Source organism: Phalacrocorax aristotelis, chromosome 6 (genome assembly GCF_949628215.1).
Source record: "Phalacrocorax aristotelis chromosome 6, bGulAri2.1, whole genome shotgun sequence".
NCBI classification, from domain to species: domain Eukaryota; kingdom Metazoa; phylum Chordata; class Aves; order Suliformes; family Phalacrocoracidae; genus Phalacrocorax; species Phalacrocorax aristotelis.
In genome coordinates, this window is record NC_134281.1 from 60984176 (window position 1) to 61006281 (window position 22106).

A 22106-nucleotide genomic window follows, 5' to 3' on the forward strand; every position below is an offset into this window, starting at 1 on the left:
TTGGGGACAGTAAATGCTTTCTGTAGCATCAGAAAATGGAATTTGGGAATAAAGTTTCTTGAAGGCCTGTGCTTGTATTTTAGCTCCCACTGAAAACTGTGTGTCCTTGACATATCTGTAAAAATACATTTTTATGGAACCACTCAAGTGTGGGCAGTTTTAGAAAGGAAAATTGGGAAACAAAGAACATTGTGGTCGATGCCCCATCCCTGGAAACATCCAAGGCCAGGCTGGACGGGGCTCTGAGCGACCTGCTCGGGTTGAAGACATCCCTGCTCCCTGCAGGGGGGCTGGGCTGGGTGGGCTCTGAAGGTCCCTCCCAACCCAAACCGTTCTGGGATTCTGTGATCTAGCTTTGAGTTGCATAGTATGAACACACTGTTCATAAAGAAGAAAATCAGAGCAAAATTATCTTCCCAACTACTTTCTTTAGGGTGTTGCAACAAGCGTGTAACTGTGGAGACTGCCGTATCCAGTGGATGCTTAACCCTCATCCAGCCCTACTCGGTCCTGCTCAGCTGCCTGTGTCATGCCGTTGCAGTCTGTTCGCCTACAAGAGCAGAAAGTATGGCCTAGCTGGAGTATGCTTCGTTCATTTCATTTTTGAAGTGCGCTGCACTGTATGTGCAGTTTAGGGATATTCCTAATAAAGCATGTAAATAACTTATTGCACCTAAAGAAAAAGATTCTGAAACAAAGATACACGAGGAAAAGGTGACACCTGAAAGCAACAGTAAGAAAAGAAATGTTGTCTTATAGCAGAATAGATTACATCAAAGGAGGCAGCACATTTTTTTTTGTACTAGAGCCAAACTGCGTGTAAATTGGTCTTATTGGTTTCATTATTTTTTACTGAACTGACAAAAAAGCTGAGAAGGTCTTTCCTTGTGACAAAATAGCTGGGCATAGTCAGGGATGGTAACTGTTCCTCTAGCAAACCAGGCAATTACTCATGCTGAGGTTGCTGAAAGTAGAAGGGTCAAAAAAAAGGCAAGAAAAATAGTTACTTTATAAGCTTTGTATACTTATGTAGGAGAGAATAAAATCTCAGCAATGAGTCCACATGGTAAAGTGGACAAAACAGTCATTTTGGGTTATTGAGATGCGATCCCTTCATCTGAGTGGTTGGCCCTTTCTTATTCTTGAGGATTTATCTTTCAAGAACAAATACAAGTCTGAAGCTGTATGCTGCCTCGTTCGTAATGCAGTTATCCCTGAAGAGCTGAATTCAGTAACACCTTTGTGTCAACAAGACTCTTGGTTATCCATGGGAAGATAGTTAGCTGTATTGGTAAATAATAAGCCGTAGCCGTTCTTCCTTTCCTGACACAGCCGAGAACAGTTGTGCCAAAGTTCTTCCTGAACAAATGGGAGAATTATGTGGCCGGGGCTCTGCAGAATGTAGTAAAGTACCACGGGTGCGGCGCAACTGGGCTGTAGCTACAAAATTTGCATATTTAAGGTTTTACTCTTGTACCTTGTGGACTATGTACATAGTTTCTAAAACATTGAATATGTTGATTATATTTCTAAAGATATGAAGAAGATCACAAGCCAGAGATTATCAGTCCAAATTAAAAAAGGGAAGGTGTTTAAGATAGTATTTTGAAAAAAAAAACAACCCTTTTTTTCTGTGGGGTGCCACCCCCTACTCCCCTGTGCAGCTTCTCCATTGCAGAGGATTTCTCTTGGGAGAGCCACAGTCATGGTTTACAGGTTTTCAGCTCTTGTATTTATTTTCTTGTTCCTAATGAAGCTAGGAGTGTGCTTTGGCTGCTGCAGTAAGCCTTCCATTTTGATTAAAACAGATGTGTGAGAGCATGGCTCTGGATTCAGAAGTTGAGGTCAGATTTTTGGATAGAATCTGCATCTCTTGTTGATTTGTGTTCTTTCTGTTAGAAATAGTTGATCTGCTCAGGATAGTTATAATATCAATTTAGTTTAAATATTTTTGTTTGTTCGAAAATGGCTATTGATTTCTAGGGATCTATTTGTAATTTACAGGCACTTGCCAGACAGCTCAGCCAATACATTTCCATGATTAGGTTGTTTGGGAGCTGCTCATTTTGAATTTTCATGGTGTGTGACTAGTCACCTAGCTCGCACATTATTGCTTCTGTTTCATTTTTCAGCAGTAAGCTTTTAAAAAGGAGGTGAATAAATGGAGAGAGGCTTATAACACATGCACAGAACACATTTTTGGATCTTCCTGGACACCACCTATGAAAATTTTTAGGCTTGATATTTCTGTGAATAAATCCAGGATCAGGAACAATGAGAAACAGAGCAAATGAACGAAGTAGCTTATATTTCAAAACCATCAGTAAGTGCCTGAGGAATTTTTTTGCCCAGATATATGGTGAGATGGGGCATATGAAATGCTTCGTACGTATTAGTTCTGAATGTCAATATTCCCTATACATTTGTTCATAATAATTGCTGGATTCTACAATGACCAAAACTACTGGCCTGGCATCTTCCTGTGTGGATAGTGTGGGCTGATGCAAAGTTTAGTCCTGCTGCCCAAGTATTTGCTGTTAACTCACTTCTTGCCAAATCACCAGGGAAGTGGAGAAGAGCTCGCTTTTTCAGAACGAGTCCGATTTGTGAGAGAACGCTATGGTAATGAACACATAAACTAGTGTGTAACTTGCACCAAAACCTCTGTCCTGAAAGTGTCTGGGTAACTTCACTCTTTTACTGGAAAACAGATATTTTGGCATATGCGTGTTTATCGTCAGCCTTCTTTTACAGGTGAGCTTTTAATAAAAAAGGTGAAAGGCGAATCAACAAACTGTTGCAGATATGGAGCAGGTATGTAGATTACACTAACTAGAATAGTGGTCTATTCCTGCGTTATTTCTTTGTAGTAAGGCATTTGTACTCGTGACAGCATAGCTCACCAAAACAGCTAGTTTGTTGGAGTTCATATTTTTAGTTCCTGTACCAGTATAAGTCTGCCTCACAAATACTTGGAGTGTGGGTTAGTAGATGTTAAATTTTGTCTAATTCCCTCTAAAATTATGCTATTATAAAATGCCTGACAGAAATATAATAATCTATAAAATTGTGCTTTTCCCTATGTTTTCCCTGTTTTTCCGTACTTTATATTTTTCCTTCTTGCCTCCCCATGTCTTATTTTTTCATACTTTTTTCTTCTCACATCTTTTATCTTTTCTCCTCATCTCCTCGTCTTGTTCCTCCCTCTTCTTAGAATAAAAGCATCTCTCTTGCTCTCAGTCCTTTCCTTTCTGAGCAGATGCCCCCTGCCTTATTCTCCACTGTTCAGCTGTTTTGATCTTTCTCCACCTAAAGACCTGCAACCAGGCGCCCGGCAGGACTCAGTGCCTGCTCCAGCTTGGGGGTTTCTATTTTATTCCTACCAGCAGTGATCTACTGAAATGATGATGCAAAGTCCCCTTCATATTTTAACATTCTGTGCTACCAATGGTAGGAAATACCACTGTTCCTCCTCTGTAGTCTTAGTTTGATTTACACAAAATTATAACCTGTGGTTATCTATACAAACCTGCATTGCTGTAGTCATGTCAGAATTGTGTTGTTATAAATAATTTGTAAAACCTGTTACATAAATATTTATATACTTCTGTAGAAACACCAGAATTGCCAGATAATACAAAAAAGTAAAAACATGTCAACTCATTCCAAGTCCTTTTGGATGAGCTGGGCCTTAAATCTAGTAACAAGAGAGCAAAATTCAGTGGAGTTGCTGTTGTGCTGCAGATATTACTATCAGGATAAGATATGTCCTGCATCATGGAGGTGAAGTGGTAAACCCAGCCTATACAGTCTTTCTCAGAATGTAAAAGAAGTCATTCCTGTCCTTTGTTAACAATATTAGGGCTTTTTAGAAGTGAAGGTGGGTCCTTTCTTTGTAATGTAGCTGAGGCTCCACTTGCTTGAGGAGCGGTGGTGAAAGGCTGCCGTAGAAATCCTACTGGTTGCAGTGACGTTGGGCAGAGCTGAAAAGGAGGCCATGACTGTGGAGGACTTTTTACCAGAGATACTGGACATGTGAATATCAGTAGTATTAGTGATGCAATTATGTATTTAGGCAATTTTTTTCAAGCATAGTCTTCAGTATGGAGCAATCAGTTCCATTTTCAAGACTTCTGTTTTGCTGCTTCAATATAATATGTCAAGGTGTACACATGCTGTGCTGAAATGTCTTGTGTTGATTTCAGTGAGAATTTTGCTTAAATAAAAAATACAGATCTATCATGATACCTGATTATTTTTTTTCTTTAGGTTAACTGTTCAAAAGAGAAAGCAGGAAAGGATTTTAAGTATGGTTTTCTCTGCTTTGTCCTGATTCTTAGTTGTTCCTGTTTTGCAAATGCTGTTGTTCACTGCAGATGCTCAGTGTGCTAAGAAAGGATGAGTCGTGATTTAATAAGGAAAAAAATACGTTTCTGGCTATGAGAAATTCCTACTTGCTATAAGTTAATGTGAAACATGACTTTTTCTTTAATGAACTGAGCTCTGTGTCACTGAAGTTGCTTAACAAGGCTACATCAGTGCTCTCATGCAAAGGGCTGACACAAGAAGCAAAACCACAGCAAAATTGCATAAACCCCAGTTAACTCTGTACAGTTTTGTGATTGATGTGGCAGAAATTTATTAGCCACCAATAACGGTTTTAGAAAAAGATATGATTTTTTTGTGTCAAGTAGATGTTACGGAGAAAAACCTTAGGCTGGCTTAGAAACTGCTATTGCTATGTCATTTCCAGGATTGGCACAGGCAGCCTATTGCTTCATGCTGATGCAACCTGGACGTTTCACAGAACTGCAGACATGGTAAGCAGTAAACATGGGAGTCCTACAGCTCCTCAGAGAATTCCCAGTACTTAACTGAGACCTATTCAGCAAACAGGAAACAAAACCCCATCTCTTACTAAATTAATTATACTCTTGCGGCAGGGGCAATCACAGTCAAAACAACATCAGGACTTTCTTGCAGGAGAACTAATGGGTATAAACGATGTATTAATTCGTATGCTTATGTAGGAACCCGGATGACTGTTTCTAACAATCAGAGAAATTGGGCCCTGGAACAACCGTGTAGTCAGAGCAGTAGGGGCAGAATCCTTCCTGGCTATTAGATAAAATTCCTTTGCTTTACAAATGGGCCTATAACTTTTGCAGATTGTAGCAGGAGACAGAACCTGCCACATGTTTCATTTGGTCCTGCGTGGGAATAGCTTTGGGGCAGGGCCTAACAAGCGTGCAAAAACACGATAATGAATGGGCTTTCTTAAATACTCTACCTGTTGCTGAGGTGAAAATCGGGAACGAGCAAAATTCTGCAGTCTCAAGGCTGTGATAGTTGTCATGCAACATTTTTTGCTGCTGCTGTATGCCATGCCAGAAGAGTCTCCTTGGAGCTACTGAAATCAGTGCTGGGGAGCGCTCCCCGTGCAATGGGCCACTGAACATACCCGACGCTTGGTAAACAGCTATTGCTCATTTTGATGACGTTTCTTCTTTTTTTTTTGGGAGGCACAGAGGGGAAGCAAATGAAAGCCTTTAGAGCAGATGGAAAAAGGCAAGTTTTGAGGGCTCAGCAGTTTTGCTCTAGGATATTATTCTATTAGATTTTATTATTTATTAGTTTACAATCAAGTTCTTCAACTAAAGAGGTTTCTGTGCTTGCAAGGTTGAATGTTATGAAAGGGGACTTCAGGGACAGCCACAGGATAATAAAGTAGGCTCTTGAGCATATGCAAGTGTGTCAGTGCATGTTCTAGAGGTTGGGTCTTATTCTTTTACTTGCATTAGCCTTAAATTAGTGTAATTCTGCACTGCCCGTGGCTTCCGTCAGTGTGAATATTAGAGTTGGATCAAACGATGTGCAGTTCCACGTGCAAAGTGGAATGCTAATTATCAAACTGCAGTGCTTTTGCTCAGATTTTTTTGAGCAAGTTTTTTTCCTCACACCTACTGGATTAAGTCTGCAGCGCTACAGCTGGACTGTTATTACTATAGACTGTAAAAATAACTTGGTGGCAGACCAGTGTTCATTTGCAGACAGTAAATTCTAGAATAAATTTCTGAAACACAGATTTGTAGAATACAAAGCAAGAATCTCACTTGTGCGGACAATGTTTCTATGCAAATAGATGCTCACTGGAGGCCACGTTTATATATATGAAACAGGCATGCTGTGAATATTTAAGTGGCTTTACTGTGAATATTTAAGTGGCTCTCCATTTGTAGTTTCCTTAATGAAGTGATAAGACCTCAGTGACCAATTTTTATCATGCATTGTCTTTCATAAAGGAAGCTTCATCTCCCATATATGGCCGTAAAAAAATCAAGTGTTTGGGGGAAGAAGGGCAGGGAGGGCCAGGTAAAATAGCTTCCCTTAGTGAATTTAAGATGAGCAAGTTAACCATGTGTGGAAGTCTGGTCCGTTGGTATCTGGATTATAAGAAGGATGTGAAAGTTGAGGGTTTATCCTTTGATAAGAACAACTTAATCGTATCTATAAAATTATGTTCACTTATCATTTGCCTTTATGTGCTGATATTGTGTGTTAACCATAAAAAAGGTGAGTGGAGTGTTTCATGGTCTTTAGCAGGTGCTTTTTTCCCTTGCTGAAAAGGGAATGTCGAAAAGCTGCTGTTCAGAAGTCCAGGATAACAAAGCCCTGTATCTTGTTCTGCAAACAAACATGATGCCCCCCCATGTTTCTTACTGAGCTCATCAACCTTCCACTCTTTTAGAAGAGAAGTAATCTCATAGTCAGCCCAGGATAGTGAGAAACGCAGTAGCACCCTGATTTCATACACAGCTCCAAAAATGGTGCGTAATGTTCCTAGGCCCGTTCTGTCATAGGTAGCATCTCTGCTGAGCCAAGTAACTGCAGACACCGGCCCTGGTGCCCTGCCTCCTCTTCCTTTTTGCACTCTTCAGAAAATTTGCCCTGGTGTAGAAGGGCAGGAGAATCTATTCACACCTGGATGTAGGAACGATGACTTGGAGAGTACGCGGTGCAACTCCAAAAAGAAGACATCTTTCCTGCTGTGCTCATACCTACATAAAAGCAGGGTACAACCTGGTTCACGCTAAATCTGTAGTCAATAAGATCGGTAGTGTTTTGTGAAATGTAGGTAACAAGGAAATGTGCAGGGAAAGAATAAACAGACGGTATAATATTTCTCTGTCATAAATAGATTTGTTTTCCCTCATTCAGTGCATTTTGCATTTTCAGTAAGCTCAGGCACACTCTGTGAAAGTACAGTGGCAAATTCACCACTTTATAGCCATTTACTTGTCTCTTAATGTAAGGCTGGTTGAATGGTTCATAAAGAATAATAAATGTATTTCCCCTGAAGAGAGCAGGAATCCAGTGATACACCGTGCGTGAGCTGGTTTCCTGTGCATGGTCAAGTTCAACGTGCCTTGCGCTCGCTGAGTATGGCCACTCCACTGCTCCGTGGTATTTGCTGCGTTACTGGTCTGCTCACATGCAGCAGATATGGCTTGTGTTGTAAGGGAGTTTTTCAAACCTAGCTCCTGTGGAAATCCATAGGAATTTTACTCTCAATTTCCATGGGATTGGAAAAAAAAACTTGAACGGCTTTTGAAAAATGTCAGCCATAATGTTCATGTTAAATATATTCATATTCTGTCTTTCTGTGTATTTTGAAGTCGTGTGCCTGGTAAATTACTGATTAATAGCTTAATTCAATTATCTATAACGCTGAGGAAAAAATACGCTGGCATTACTTTATGCAATTCAGTAAGTGTATCTGCTCATTCCTTATTGTCAGTTACAGTCACAGAGGGTGTTATGTTTTAATAATAAAAAGCTACAAATTAACCCTGAAAATATAGGGGTATTATATAAACCAGTGGTATCTTGTCACCTAAATACTGTATACAGGTGTCTCATTCTATCTCAGAAGAGATATTATAGAATCTGTGAAGGCTTAGATTTGCAGCAAGGTCAGTGCTTAGACTGGAGGTATAAACTAAGATGGAACAGCAGTAATTTTTACCTGGGGTTGAAAAGTATTTCTAATTATTCCAATTACTAAAATACAAGAGAAAAAGGGATGCCAAATGGAATTCAAATGCAACAACCTGAAACCTGGTGGAAATGCTTTGTGGCATGTATTTAAGCCATATGATAAAGAGGAGGCTCAAAAAGATGTAGGTTTTCGTAAGGGTGATCTGTTTGTGATTAGGTGGGTTAGAAGTGCAAGAAACTGAGAGAAAGTTTAGCTTCCAGTATAAAATCAAGGTTGCATTTAGGCATTTGTGGTGAGGTACGTGATTCCTTGCATAGATTACAAATGTAGTAATTAGATACCAGAAGAGTTGTAAATGCAAGGGACTGAGTTCATAACGTTTCCTTTGGTTTGTGGTTTTTTTTTTTTGTAATCGAACTTGTATGAGATGGAGCGTGTATCTTCTGGTTCAAGTTTCAAGTTGGATGGCAATTATCTGGAATTAATAAGAAACTGAGGTTGTAGAACAGCTATTGCATCATTATTCTTTGAATATTTTAAGTTCTTCCTTCTCTCCTTTTTTTTACTACAGTACTGATATTGGTTCATGTCAGAAATGGACTAGACTTAAACGACCCTGGTATGATTTGTATGTTGTCAGGTATTTGTTATGTTTGTAGCCCTTTTATTTTGAACAGAATTCTCCAGTTTCCTACTGAAAGAGAAGACTTAAAATTCTCAGAGACTATTTAAAGACTTGCTTTAAAGAGACTCTGAAAATGATGTGCTTGCTTCCTTTCGTTTTCCAAGTCTCCTTCGATATCTTTTCCTTAGGCAGACCACACTGATACCCAATTGTTGTATCTCCGTGTGCATTACTCTGAAGAGGAAGTACTGGATGGGAGGAGGATCCTTCCAACTCGTTAGTGAGTTACTTTTGTAGAGCCATCCCTATATGTGGTTGTGGATGCTGGCAGAGTGAAATTGCAGCAGGAGTGGTGTTTATGTGCGAACAGTCAAATTCATTATATTTAAACTTACAGAAACTTAATATGTGTTCTCTTGTAGCTAATGTTCTTTAAGTGATCCCCTATTGTGACTACAATCAATCGGCAATGGACTTGTTTCTAGGAATTAATTGTTGTTAGGAGGTTTATTTAAGGTGATAATCAGTTGCATAAGCCAATGACCATAAATTGGTCAAGAAAAAGTGCCACTGATCAATGTTAGTCTGGGGCTCTGATGGGTAACGAGCTTTAATCCCAGCTTTCTCACATCTGCTTTATGCTAGTGTCACTACTGAGATCATTGGATTAAAAACTGTGAACTCTACACACTTCTGCCTCGATGGATTGCTTGTTGCAGGTGTATGAGGCCGTATTCATTTAGTCATGTTTATGGAATTTACAGAATTTTGTGGGGATAGTACTGGATGTACTTCAGACAGGAATTAAACCCATGTATTTTCATTGCCTGAAAAGGAAGACTATTTCTTTCTCTGGAGTATTCTGTAAAGAAGTATTAACAAAGAAAATAACATCCATGCTGTATAGGTCTAACTCTGCTCCCATTTGAGTCAATAGTAAAACTGTTACTGAATTTATCGAGGGTCACTTGGGATAAAACAATGCCTGAAAAAATAATTCTTTTAGGCAATTTAATAAGAAACTGTAAATGCGTGCTGAAACCAAGTGATTATTTTGGTGGCCACAAATGGAAGTTACCGCTTATACGTGTGGGTTTTAGAACGGGGTTATCTTACTTAAACCGTGTAAAATAAGGCATCTGATCAAGGGTAGGCTTCTGGACCTTCTTTCTGATGCCATAAAGAAGGTGAACACCCTCAGTGGGTCTAGGCTAATTCCCTTCTCTTCACCCCAAGAAAATTCGCTTGCAAAAGTGTTGACACTCACTTGTTGAACTGCAATCCTCATTTGTAAGTATGAAGAATTTATTTGTCATCAATGCAGTCACGATGTTAAAGATCTGCAAGAATATTTGGAATGGGACCAATGTTTGTAGCCGATTAGTACTGTAGATTGGGGGATAACACCTTACCGATAGTATTCATTGCAGTTCACTTCTTTTTGTAAATCCATTAATTTCTGTACAAATAAATATTTCCTTTGTTTAATAATCAGTCTGGACAAAAATAATCAAGGTGTCAGAGAGGAACAGAAAGAGCAGGTGAAGATTGTGTAAGTCCTGGTACTGTCCAGAGGTGGTATGGATTTGCGTGATGAGCACAGTAAATTGTGGTGAAAGGAAAAATGATGATAATCTTATGCAAGCGTTAGGAATAAACACTTACATATAGAGGTAGTTGATTATAGTAGGTTCCAGAGAGAAGAGTGCTTGGAGATGTGTGATACATTAAGCCAGGCACTGTTGCAAAGCAGCAGAAGAGGATGATTCACTTTTCTGACAAGTGGAGCCAATTGTCTCTGAATGCCCTAAGCAGTGGCGATGCAATCTAGTAGCCTGTAAGAAATAATTCTTAGATGAAAATGATGTCACACAACTCTGAAAATATAATGGTTATGTACAGGCATGCTCAGGATGGAGTGGTTGACAGTGACTGTTGTACTAGACAGGAAACTACTGTGGTTAATATTTAAGCTCATACAGCAAGCTTAGCTCTCCTTCCCAATTCTTCTTCGATCTTTCTTTACTGTCACTTATTACAGGAGCCTGGAAAGGACTCTGGAAACATGAAGAAAGAATGAACAGTAAGGAAAATCCATAGTTATATTTGATAATGTCCTTACTTCTTCAACAGTTTTGTATGATTTTTGGTTTTATTAGTTCCTTTATATTTACAGGGTCCTGTGATAAATGGCAGTGAGGAAATAAGTAAGGACATTATTAAAAACTACACAATGATTTTTTTTTTCTTTTGAATTTGTTTTTCTCCATGTTTAAAAGATCCTGTGATTAAACTCTCTTCAGGGAAACAATAGAGCATTATGGATGCAGAATGAGTCATGCTGTCAACTTGTATCAATCCACATCCATCATCTGTCATTCGTACTCCTGTGTGACTTGTATAACCCTGCGAGCCGCAGTGGTAGTTGGTTATAAACAGAGGGAAACCAGCCCCTTCTGCCTGCGAGGGGTGCAGCATTCCGCAGTGCTGAAGTGGCACGGCCAGCCTTTTCTGGAAGCAGGAGGAATGGCTGATTCGTTGTCATTTCTTGCACACCTATTTGGATTTCCACTGATTACTCCAGTTAGTGCTCTCAGTATGAGGTGTGTGATTTTTTTTTTCTAGTGTAAAATTGGGGTTTTTATGATTTTTCATCACACTGAAGAGCATTCTCAGATTCTCAGAAGAACAGCGGCTGTTCTGAGGCTTTGTCATTCTCTGCAGCTTTCTACAATGTTCACGTTTTTTCTTCTGCATCCTTCTCCTGCCGTCCCCATGTTCTTCATTTCACTCTTGTTTGGCAGTTATTTTGATTTCTATTCTTTGACTCATGTGTAGACTGTTGTTTTTTTTTTTTACCATTCTGCAGATATCTTACCTCAGCTTCGAAAGATAATAGAAGAAGTCGGATTTTCTTCTTTCTTGCTGTTAAATCCCACTGATGTCTTTCACAGCGCTGCGGCTGTCTCACGTTGCCCTAGCAGATCCTTCTTTTTCACCTCTGTTACAATGGAATTCTTTTAATGATCATAAGCGCCCCTGTGTTTGTCTTACTGGTTTCCAATAAATATTAATTTAAAATTACGTGGATTCTGAATAGTAATTTAGTATGCGACACTGATTTTGTTTGGAAAGTCAGTGTCAACAGAATTTCTATTAAACGAGTACTACTGGTTACTTTGAAGTAACACTTTAATCACCTCTGACCTCGAGTGCATCTCTCAGGTCTTTCTTCTCTGAACTATTGGTAGAGTGTCTCATCAAAGTATTGCTTGAACGCAACAGCGTATTTGGATTGCAGACATTCCTGGAATTCAGTTCTGGATGTTCCTTGTCCATCCTTCTTGTGGAACACCGATGTTTTCCGGTTGCCACTCTGGCCATAGCATGGATAGTGGGGCTGCGCTTCCTTAGACGCACTGTCTGACAGAAGGTAGCAGGGAGCTTTCAAGGGTGTTTAATTCTGAAGTTTCCTTTCTGTGCTGGCTCAGTTTAAGCAAACCTTCAGCAAATGCAGTTTTCTTAGACAGAAACCGGTCATAGGATTGCATAAAAAGTCAAAATAGATGCTGCTAACTCCTAGAATCATTAAGGTTGGGAAAGACATCTAGGATGATCAAGTCCAACCGCCAACGCAACACCCCTAGGCCTCCTAAACCATGCCCTGAAGTGCCTTGTCTATGTGTCTTTTAAATACCCCCAGGGATGGTGACTCCACTAATTTAATTTTTTGATATTGTTGAAATATTTCAACTATTTTTTCCATCTTGACTCCTTTTGCTTTGGTTTTTATTCTGAAGTACTTGTTAATGTACTACTCGTTTCACCTTGTACATGTCCAATATCACAGGTACAGCCTATATATGAAGTTCAGCAGTTTTTCAGTGTTACTGAGGTACAATGCCCCAGAATGAGATAAAACGAATGTATATAAAAATGTGTGTTTTAAAAACTTTAGTTCTGATTCTAATCCAAAGCAAAATGAAACTAAAGTATGGCAGTATTTTCTGGAAAATGTAAATCTCTGCTTGGAGCTTTATTGTTGAATGTTACAGTATAAGACCAGGACTGTGTTTCTGACATACGTGCTTATTCTGGTAGTTTGACATTGTGTCTGGTTTTAGGGAGCTTGTGACAGAGGTTTTCAAATGAGGTTATATTAGAAAGATGACCTATATTTACGGAGATAAAGCAAAATGCTGAACGCATCCCCTTTCTCTCACTCTTTTCATAGGCAATTGCTGCTTCTTAGAACTTCAGAGGGGTGTAACAGTGTGTTGATGCGTGGGTTGCTGCAAGGTCTGGGGCAAACTCAAAATGTTTGTGTTGGGTTTTACTTTAATTTTCCATATACGCCTCGTTTGGTAAAGCAAGCCTTTTAGTCCAGCTGTCACATAATTGGAGAAACAGTCGCCATAAATGCTATTTCCATGTACAATTAGTCTTACATTTAAGAATACCTTGGGGGAAATGGAGCTTCATCCTCATCTTTTCAACCGATGCCTACTGAAGGTCAGTGAAGTTACTTTTTATCAAGCAGAGAGATTATTTATTTTTTTTTTGCCATCACAGGAATAGATTATTGTATATTCAAAGGAAGTCTCATGTAGTGAAATCCTTCCGATTATCCTTTCAACTTACTTTTAGCATTTAATTTTAAAATAGCAGGAGAAATGTGCCACCTCTGTCTGACTCCTGGTGAAAGCCTGGTGATGAAAGAAGGTGATGAACTGAGCTGCTGTATTCTGCCCATAGTTTGGCATAATTTTGTTCTCCTCTTTCAGCACTGTGTCAATCTGTAGTGGATCAAGAGCCAGTGTTTATCCTGTCTATGCATAACCTAACTATATTCTCCAGACGTGCTCAGCAGAGCTGTTATTAGTCATCAAATATGAAGAAATCAGGCACTGAGAGGTGTAGGACACACAAAGATCAGATCTTTAAGCTTGTTTAGGTGCCCAGTGATGTAAAAAAGCACCAAAATAGGCTTTTTGAAAACATTTTTGAATCAAGGGATCTATATGCCTGCGTAAATCCTTTCCTAACCTTGTTTTCATCTTTAGATATGTAAGCACCTTTGAAAATACAGCTTCAAGTTCATTAACGAGTCAAGAGGTAAAGCAGTGGACAGACATAGAAATACCAAATTACTCGTGAGTTGAGGCAGTGATTAAGTTTAAACATATTAGTGTTCCACTCTTATAGCTATGCCTTAAATATTTGCTTGAATTTTTCTGTCTAGAAATCTGCTCTGGTGCTTTATTACGTACTATTCAGTGTTCATTATTTGTTATTCTCTTGTTTAAACCATTTTAGTCGTCTCATCAGAGCACTAGAAACATTATTATAAAATTAAGTTGGCCAAACATTCCAGAAATAACAAAGTAGTGTGGTACCGAGGTGAAGATTTTACAAACATTCTGAGGATTGAAATACGCTGGCATAAAACATTCAGCACATACTTGGAGGTAATGAATGTTTGAATAAAATTATGGTCAATTCCTGGAAAATTTGTGATAAGAGGGAGGACTAAATTCACAAGAATATGGTTCACAATGAATAATTCAGCTGGAGCAGAACTAACATTTGAAATCTTGGTTTGCTTCGTATTTCACATCCTATTTATGAAGAGTTAATCTCTTTTAATTCATTTTCTAGAAATCTGAACATTTTTCAATTACACAAACTTAAAAGGTTCCTTTACGTGGCTGCTGTTTTTTCTTTGAAGTTCGTGCTGTGTTTTCCTAAGTACAAAAACATGGTTTAATTGGTACTAATGAGGTGAAAAATGGTATTTCAACATCTGCAGAATGAGTCTCTGAACATGTTAAATAGTAAATTCCAGAAATTCTGGAACCTAGGTGTCTTGTTAACTTAGTTTGCCTTTTGATATTTTCTGTTTTGTTGAATAGAAACACTTTGTCTCAGGTTTTTTTTTTGTGGGAACAAAAAACCACTTGGGTTGATGTTAAAATTATATACTTTTTTTTGGTGGTCATGAATTATTTGATAACAACTAGACACGCTGGTGTGTTATGGTGAACACAATGTGTTTTGTGTATTTGTCCTCTTTTCAGCTTACAAATTACCCATGAACAGGTTAGTTTATTTGTATTTCTAATTATTTTTGAAATAGTTATTGGTGTGCAAAGAAATGAGGATTCAGTGTTCTCAGACTTCCTAATAGTGTATCTGAACCAAGTAACATTTATGGAATGGGAGTTTGCTTCATAAAAGGAGGATTCTGGTACAAATTCTTTTATGGCACATTCAAAATGAACTTTCAAAAATATGTTGCGTTTGTTTATAACTAATTTTCAATGTTTCTCCTGCCCGTTTTCCAATTCACGCACAGAAAACGATTGTGGAAAGATCGTGGATGTAGTTGGTGAGAATTCCAGGCTGCGCGGGAAGTTGTTGTGAACTCCAGGTTAGGCTGTTGGCCTTTGGCTAGCTTTAGATAAGAAGGTAGGAGTTTAAGTATGACACTGGTTTATCAGCAGAAAAAGGTTGGACTACTTCTTGTAAGACTTATTTAATGAGATTGGTAATGTGAAAATGGAGAAAATAATGAGGTTATTATGAAGCATATAAGCCAGAGGCAGCTTTTAAAGTTGTGCTGTAATTAGTTTGACTGTAAACGTCACAAAGCCTTGTCGTCTCTATGCTGTACAGGCTGTACAAAGAATATTGTACAGATAGTGGTTTAGCAACTAACTAGTAACTACAGCCTCTTCTGTGTGACACCAGATTTTAAGTAGTATGGATTATGCCACTGCTTCCCCAAACCAGCAAAATTCTATTATTTCTTTTGGTCTCTTTTTTAGAAACACAGAATTGCTTAAGTTATTTTCTCCAAACCGATGACTGCGGTGTTGGCAAAACAGGCACGCTGCTCAGGGGTCCCTTATGTTTCTTGAGCGTTTGTCGGGCAGGGGCTGCATCTTCACATAAAAACCGAAGTGCTGGGAGGGGTGTCAGTTCTGAAGATGCAGCAACAGTCATAACAAGGAATACTGTAATCAGGTATTAGAAGAAAGCAGAATGGAGTAGCATTTGTTAGCTTGACAAAGATGGGAGATGTGGTTCCTGGGAGCTTTTCTGAGCTTGGAAATAGCAATTTTTGCTGCTCTTCTCCCCCCCACCCCATGATTTTTTCAGCTGAATTTTGTGGTGTTTTTGGAACAGGAGAACACTTGGGCTGATAGGGAGATGGAGCAGCTGAGGAAATACTGATTTAAGGAACACCCAAATTTTCAAAACAGTAACTTTGGCCTAGTGCATGGCAGTGTATCATTAGGTCTGTTTCTCTTGTATAATCATGCAAAAATAGGAAACGGAACAGAAATGGAGTGGCCTTAAACCTGAAGACTAAAGGATAGACTCCAACTAGAGCTGGCCCTCGTTCTCTAATTTGTCCAGCAATGATGAGTCACTGTTACTCAGATAAATCAATGCAAAGCATAATGTTATATGGGGTAAGAAACAAATTATTTTCTTCAGAACATTAGTCCTGTAGTAATTCCTACAGCCTCCTCTGTATGCTTTTCAGGTCTTCGTGCCTCTCGTTCTTATTTTCCTAATTGCATATCAAGAAAATCTGTCACTTCAGCCAAAGGTCTAAAATAATGTCTTGCAGAACCAATTTCAGTTGAACTTGCTGAAGATTAAAAATCTACTGAGCGGTCCATGAGAAGAGGTCAAGCTGTTGTTCTGCAAGGCAGTCTGATTTGAAAGCAGTGGCGGTGTCAGGAAGCTATTTGCTGCAGCAGGTTTTGGATTAAGCATTTTGTATGCAGACATTTGAATGAAGAAACGTGCTTTTCTCTGTCCCTTGTACAAGTACCAGTGGGTAGTGGGTAATTGAGCTGCACAACGTATCACAAATTCATAATAATTACTAAGTCGCTATTTTTATTTGGGTAAATTACTTGTTATGTATTAGTAAAGTTTTACTCAAACTTCAGAATTCCCAAGAGAAGATTTGGAAGAGGGTATCGAAACAATGCGTGCTTGGTAAAACAAATTTTAATTTCTCCAGATCCATAATATCTAATCATTAAACAATTTCTGGTGCATGAAGCTTTGTTTTTGGAGAAGATAGGGGGCTAGTGGATATACCAGAATGGTTTCTGAATGTGGAAGTGAACTGTAAAGTCTGTGCTGCCCGAGGGTTTGGAAAAAAACAGGCAGGGAGCGATATTTTGGACTGTTCATAGTTTCCAACATCTTCAGATAAGGTGAAGTAAATTCCTTGATCCTCAAGATAATTACTAATTCTCTCTAATCCCCCAAAGGAAGTCTCTTTATTATAATGCTAGCTCATATACCAGTTTCCTCCTTATCTAATGCGACTGGCTAATTATTAAAATACTCCATTTTTCTCCAGCTGTTGTCTTCCTGGGTAAACAAATTGCTAAGTTCAATTGGCTTCCATTTGCACTTCACTGCTTCTTGACAGCAAACACTCTGTAAAAATGAGCTGCCTCAGGGTGTTTATAATCTCCAAGGGAAGGAGAAACAAATGTATACATAATTTCTCTAATTTTTTTAATATTGGTTTCCACAAAACATAGCACTTAGTTTTGAGTGCAAAATGGTGTTTTTCAATAAGCTAATATCAAGGTTACAATACTACCCTTTCTGTAGGCAGGAAGGCAGAAAGAATCCTTCATCACGGTTTCAAATCAGTTTCTGTTACAGTGAAAATTGTCTGCTGAGAAGTGCAAGGTAATTAGAAGGTCAAAACAAGGGCAAGAAGGTACGTGGTTTTACTTGCATACAGCATTTTGTTTCAAAATGGCTCAGACCAAGTTAAACAGTGAACAAACTCTGAAACATGTACTAGTTAAATATTTGGTTTCTTTCCTTCATATTAGGGGGCACAAGTCCATCAGCACACCTGTGCCAATACCCTTCCCATAGGGATTTGTATCGTGGGTGTTCTCAGTCACATTGCTGCTACAAAATGCTAATCTCTTACAAGCTTTTTCAGCTCATTTTCTTTACATGTCAGGCCAGGGGTAGATAATTACTAAGTAATGGGTGTCAAGGAGTCAAGTCCTTTAAGAAGGTTCCAGAATCTCAGGCAAGAAACAGCTATAGACTAATAGTTTCAGAGCAGTTCTTTTGCTTGCCAAGTGAAATTTTTAGAGCTTCCTTAAAACAAACCCCAAACTCCCCAAAACCAGAAGCCTGAATAAGCTCAACTGTTGAATTATTGCATATTAATTAGCTCTGTGCTCCACTTCCCTTTCCTGTCACTTCTCATGTGAAAGGTTTTGCAAAGGAGCAAGAAGTAACTTAAACCATGCTTTTGGAGTTGTACTTTTTCTGTGTGTGTAGGCAGTAGAAAAATGAGTGGCAATAGGACAAAATTAATATGCAGGGTGCATAATATTTTGTTCCCTGTGAAATCTACTGGAGTAAAAAGGGTCTTCACGTGAGTGTTATGACTGTGTAGTGCCTGCAGGATGGAGGGGAGGATGGCAACAGGTAATCCTCCAGCTTGGGCATACTGACTCCATCCTGCAGGAAGATCAGGGTTATGAAAGATGTTCTGGTTGTTATATTCTGCTAGGTTATGTAGCACAAAAACTTTGAAATAGAAAATTTTCCTGTTTCAATAGAACACTTAGTTGTAAGAATACCTTAAGAATAATCAGGTTGTTCAGTGAATTTTCTTATCTTAATGAAACACTAATCAAAACCTGTAGAAAAGCACATTTATCTGTATTATTAAAAATGTGAATTAAAGAAAATTCTTTGGCAAAAGCTGTCTTTGCTATTAATAATTTGAAGTTATGATCGAAAGTACATGAGTTCGTACTCTCATATAATACTAATGCTAAAATTAGTACACTCAGAGCTAATGACAAAGCAAATGGTAATTTCCAGAAGCATAATATGAAGTTCAATCATACTGGCACTTGCCAGGAATTCATATGTGCATTCTCTTTATTCCCTCTCTCTACAGTGCCTTCACGCTTGGTCTCTCAATACCCTTTCTGATCATAAGCCAAGACTTCCCCGTTATTGATTAGTGCATATTTATATACACACGAATTAATATGCCTATATTAAAAGATATATGCAAATATACATGCATGTATGGTTCTTCACTCATATGTGAGAAATAATCTTGCTGTTGATGAAGTCTGGAGCCGGTGGTGGTGGACGTAATTTCTCGTAGTAGGTGTTAGCATCTGGTTTATGACAGGGAGGGCACAGATGTGGCTCTTTATGAGCTATTTAATTGTGTCACCGGGTTTTTTTTGGGCATTTGTATCACTTTTTTTGGAAGGAAATAAGTTAGTGTTTCGTGAAGATGTGCAAGCATATATTAAAAAAGTTCTATTAGTAATCATTGATTAATACCATAAAAATGCAACAAAAGTACTTCAGTGTCTCCAAGGCTGGAATAAATCAGAAGGAGAGAGTAGGAAATGCCCTCAAATTCAACTTCTCAAAGTGGAAGATCATTCAAAACCAAAAAACCTGAGAAATCTTGTTACGTGCTACAAGTACAAACCATGTCATTCAAGAAGAAAAAATATCCTTTATTGAGGAGCCAAATTGGCTGAAGTACTAGGTGAGCATCTGTAGGTATTTGGCTCAGTGGCTCAGTCTGCTCTTGTAGTTCTTTCATCACACCAAGCTCTCCTCCCAGGTTGTGTTTTTTTCTTCTGTAGAGCTTATAAATATTATAGTCTACTGGCAATCTATAAGATTAAAAAAAAGGGAAGAGAAGAAAGCACATAATATTACTAGTCTGATGTATTGTTTTTGCAGAGATACCTTTTGGCATCTGGCTGTAGTCGTCTTCTGCTGTTTGATTGTTATTACTACTAGATTATCAGATGAACACAAAAAGCCAATGACGTAGTATACTGTTTTAAACTCAACCTTTTTGCAGTGTCTGAAATAGCTTTTTTGGAACTGGTTTGATTGTGTGTGAGCGAACTTGGAAGACTTTCATTAAGTAGAATATATTCAGATGTAGCTACTATTGTCCTTGATTTTTCTTTCTGAACAAAACATTTGTGCCAAGGACACAAAAGAGAGAAAGACAGTGATCACAAAATAAATGCTGGCATAAGTGGTAGGGACCTGTAAAAAGGACAGCCATCTCCATGATCCACCTGGATTCCTGTGGGGAAAGGAGCTGATACACTGGAAAGCTGTGCTGCCATCCAGCGAGGGCTGGTCAGGCTGGAGAGCTGGGCCCAGGGGAACCTCAGGGAATTCAACAGGAGCAAGTGCAGGGTCTTGCCCCTGGGAAGGAACAACCCCCCGCACCAGCACAGGCTGGGGGAGACCTGCTGGAGAGCGGCTCTGCTGAGAGGCCCTGGGAGTGCTGGGGGGCAGCGAGGTGACCCTGAGCCAGCACCGGGCCCTTGGGGCCAAGGAGGCCAGCGGTGCCCTGGGGTGCATGGAAAGGAGTGTGGCCAGCAGGGAGAGGGAGGTTCTCCTCCCCCTCTGCTCTGCCCCAGTGAGGCCACATCTGGGGTGCTGCGGCCAGTTCTGGGCCCCCCAGTCCAAGAAGGACAGGGAACCGCATAAGCAAGTCCAGCGCAGAGCTGCCAAAGTGATCAGGGGCTGGAGCATCTCCCTTGTGAGGAAAGGATGAGAGACTTGGGTTAGTTCAGACTGGAGAAGAGAAGACAAGACTGAGGGGGGATCTCATCAATGCTTCTAAATACCTGGAGGGCGGGTGTCAGGAGGGCGGGTGTCAGGAGGATGGGGCCGGGCTCTTTTCAGCAGTGCCTAACGCCAGGCCAAGGGGCCACGGGCACAAGCTGGACACGGGAAGTTCCCCCTGAAGATGAGGACAAACCCCTTCCCTGTGCGGGTGCCAGAGCAGGGGCACAGGCTGCCCAGAGAGGCTGTGGGGTCCCTTCCCAGGAGACATTCACCCCCCGCCTGGACGCGGCCCTGTGCCCCTGCTCTGGGGGTGCCTGCTCCAGCAGGGGGTGGGACGGGGTGTGCTCCAGAGGGCCCTGGCAACCCCCGCCATTCTGGGATTCTGATACTCTCACACCTAAGCCAGGTGTCCTACTGAGAGTACGAGCGGCTTTCTGGCTGCCTTATCTTTAAGGCTAGTAGCTCTGCTCTTCTGTCCTAGGCACTCTATCCCAAACCAGGGAAATCCTTGCACTGAAGTTATTTATGAAAGGTACAAACAAATGTCATGTTTCGCCAAATTGGCAAATGGTGGGTTTGGCCAGAAATGGCAGATTGACCCAACCAGGTCAAATGTGTGTATCAACCCAGTTTTAAAAACCAAAAGGTAGAAGAGAAACGTGTGTATTGATTAGAAAGAAACACTGTGCTTTTACCATTCTTTGTTTCACTCAATGACAGAATGGAAGACATGGTTTCTCCAGTTTAATTTTGCAAGAGGTAGAAAGGAAATTAAAAATTAATATCTCTTTGGGGCCTATTAAAGGAAGAAGGAGGGCAGGGAATACCAGGGACTAATGAGACTGCTGTAATATTAAGAAAGGAGCAGAGAACAGCTGTGATAGGAACTGGCATTGTGAGAGCGGAAAGCGTTCTTGGGTATTTCAAGGCTGCAGTGGGCACTCTGGGGAAAATACTCAAGAAACTAATGGAAACAATAATTCATAAATATTTAAATAAAATATTGAAGTTTTGTGTTTTCAGATCTTTCAGCCTAATTCTATGGGGTGGGAATATAATGAAGCAGAAGAGTTAAGGAGAAATAATGTAACTAGATGACATGAAGTTTGCTAATTGTTTGATCCACATTGTACCGCTTGAAGTGGCCAAAGTGAACGGATTTTTTGCTGTAGGCTACTGTTTCTTGCAATACAGGAAATCTCTGCAAGTTGTATCCAAATGATCCCACCGTTCAGAGGAGGGGAAGAGCCAAGAGATTATTCTGTCACACAAGACGTTTGTGATGTATTTTGACTGAAGTTAATCATTCAGAAGCCTGTGCGGAAGATGGTGCTAATTGTCCATGATAAAAATGGGCAAAACTGGCTACAGCAAACTAATTGCTGAAGTGTTCTGTGCTTTGTCAGTTGTCTGCATTCTAGATCATAGTAAGCTCAGTATTTAGGAATGAACAGTAAACATACATGGTAGAAACAGGAGCTGTGCATTTCCCCCGCCTTTGAGCTTGTCTCTTCTGTTTTAGAGCAAGCTGTCATAATAATGGCATAGTACATGCTCAGCCTTATGTTAACAACTTTCCGGAGATGATATAGTATTCCCTTTGGGCAGCCTGCGTGCCAGCATTTGGCATATGCACAAAGGGAGGAACTGCGAAAGGGAGAGTGGATGTTTCTGTGTTCAATGAGTATCTGTGAAAATATGACAGTAAATCTCATATGGCTTAGCGATAGCTTGATGTATTTCCACTCTTTTCTTTAAAAAGATAGAGAACTGATTAGACATCAAATACATTTTTTAATAGTATTTAACAAAGCCCCCAAAACTGACCCAAACAACCCC

The 22106-nt window shown here is 39.7% G+C and overlaps 2 long non-coding RNA genes across 4 annotated transcripts in view; both read left to right on the top strand.

The window, feature by feature from the left end:
* Positions 1–22106, top strand: part of LOC142059419 (uncharacterized) — a 443822-nt gene that overhangs the window by 79214 nt on the left and 342502 nt on the right. The gene's annotated exons all lie outside the window — the stretch shown is intronic.
* On the top strand, positions 10619–11708 carry LOC142058380 (uncharacterized). 3 transcript variants are annotated; one of them, XR_012660947.1, is made up of 4 exons: positions 10620–10707; positions 10801–10831; positions 10928–11227; positions 11494–11708. It is a non-coding gene; the product is annotated as an uncharacterized LOC142058380 (long non-coding RNA). The 3 variants fall into 3 exon arrangements; XR_012660948.1 differs by having other exon boundaries at positions 10631–10707; positions 10784–10831; XR_012660946.1 differs by lacking the exon at positions 10801–10831 and having other exon boundaries at positions 10619–10707.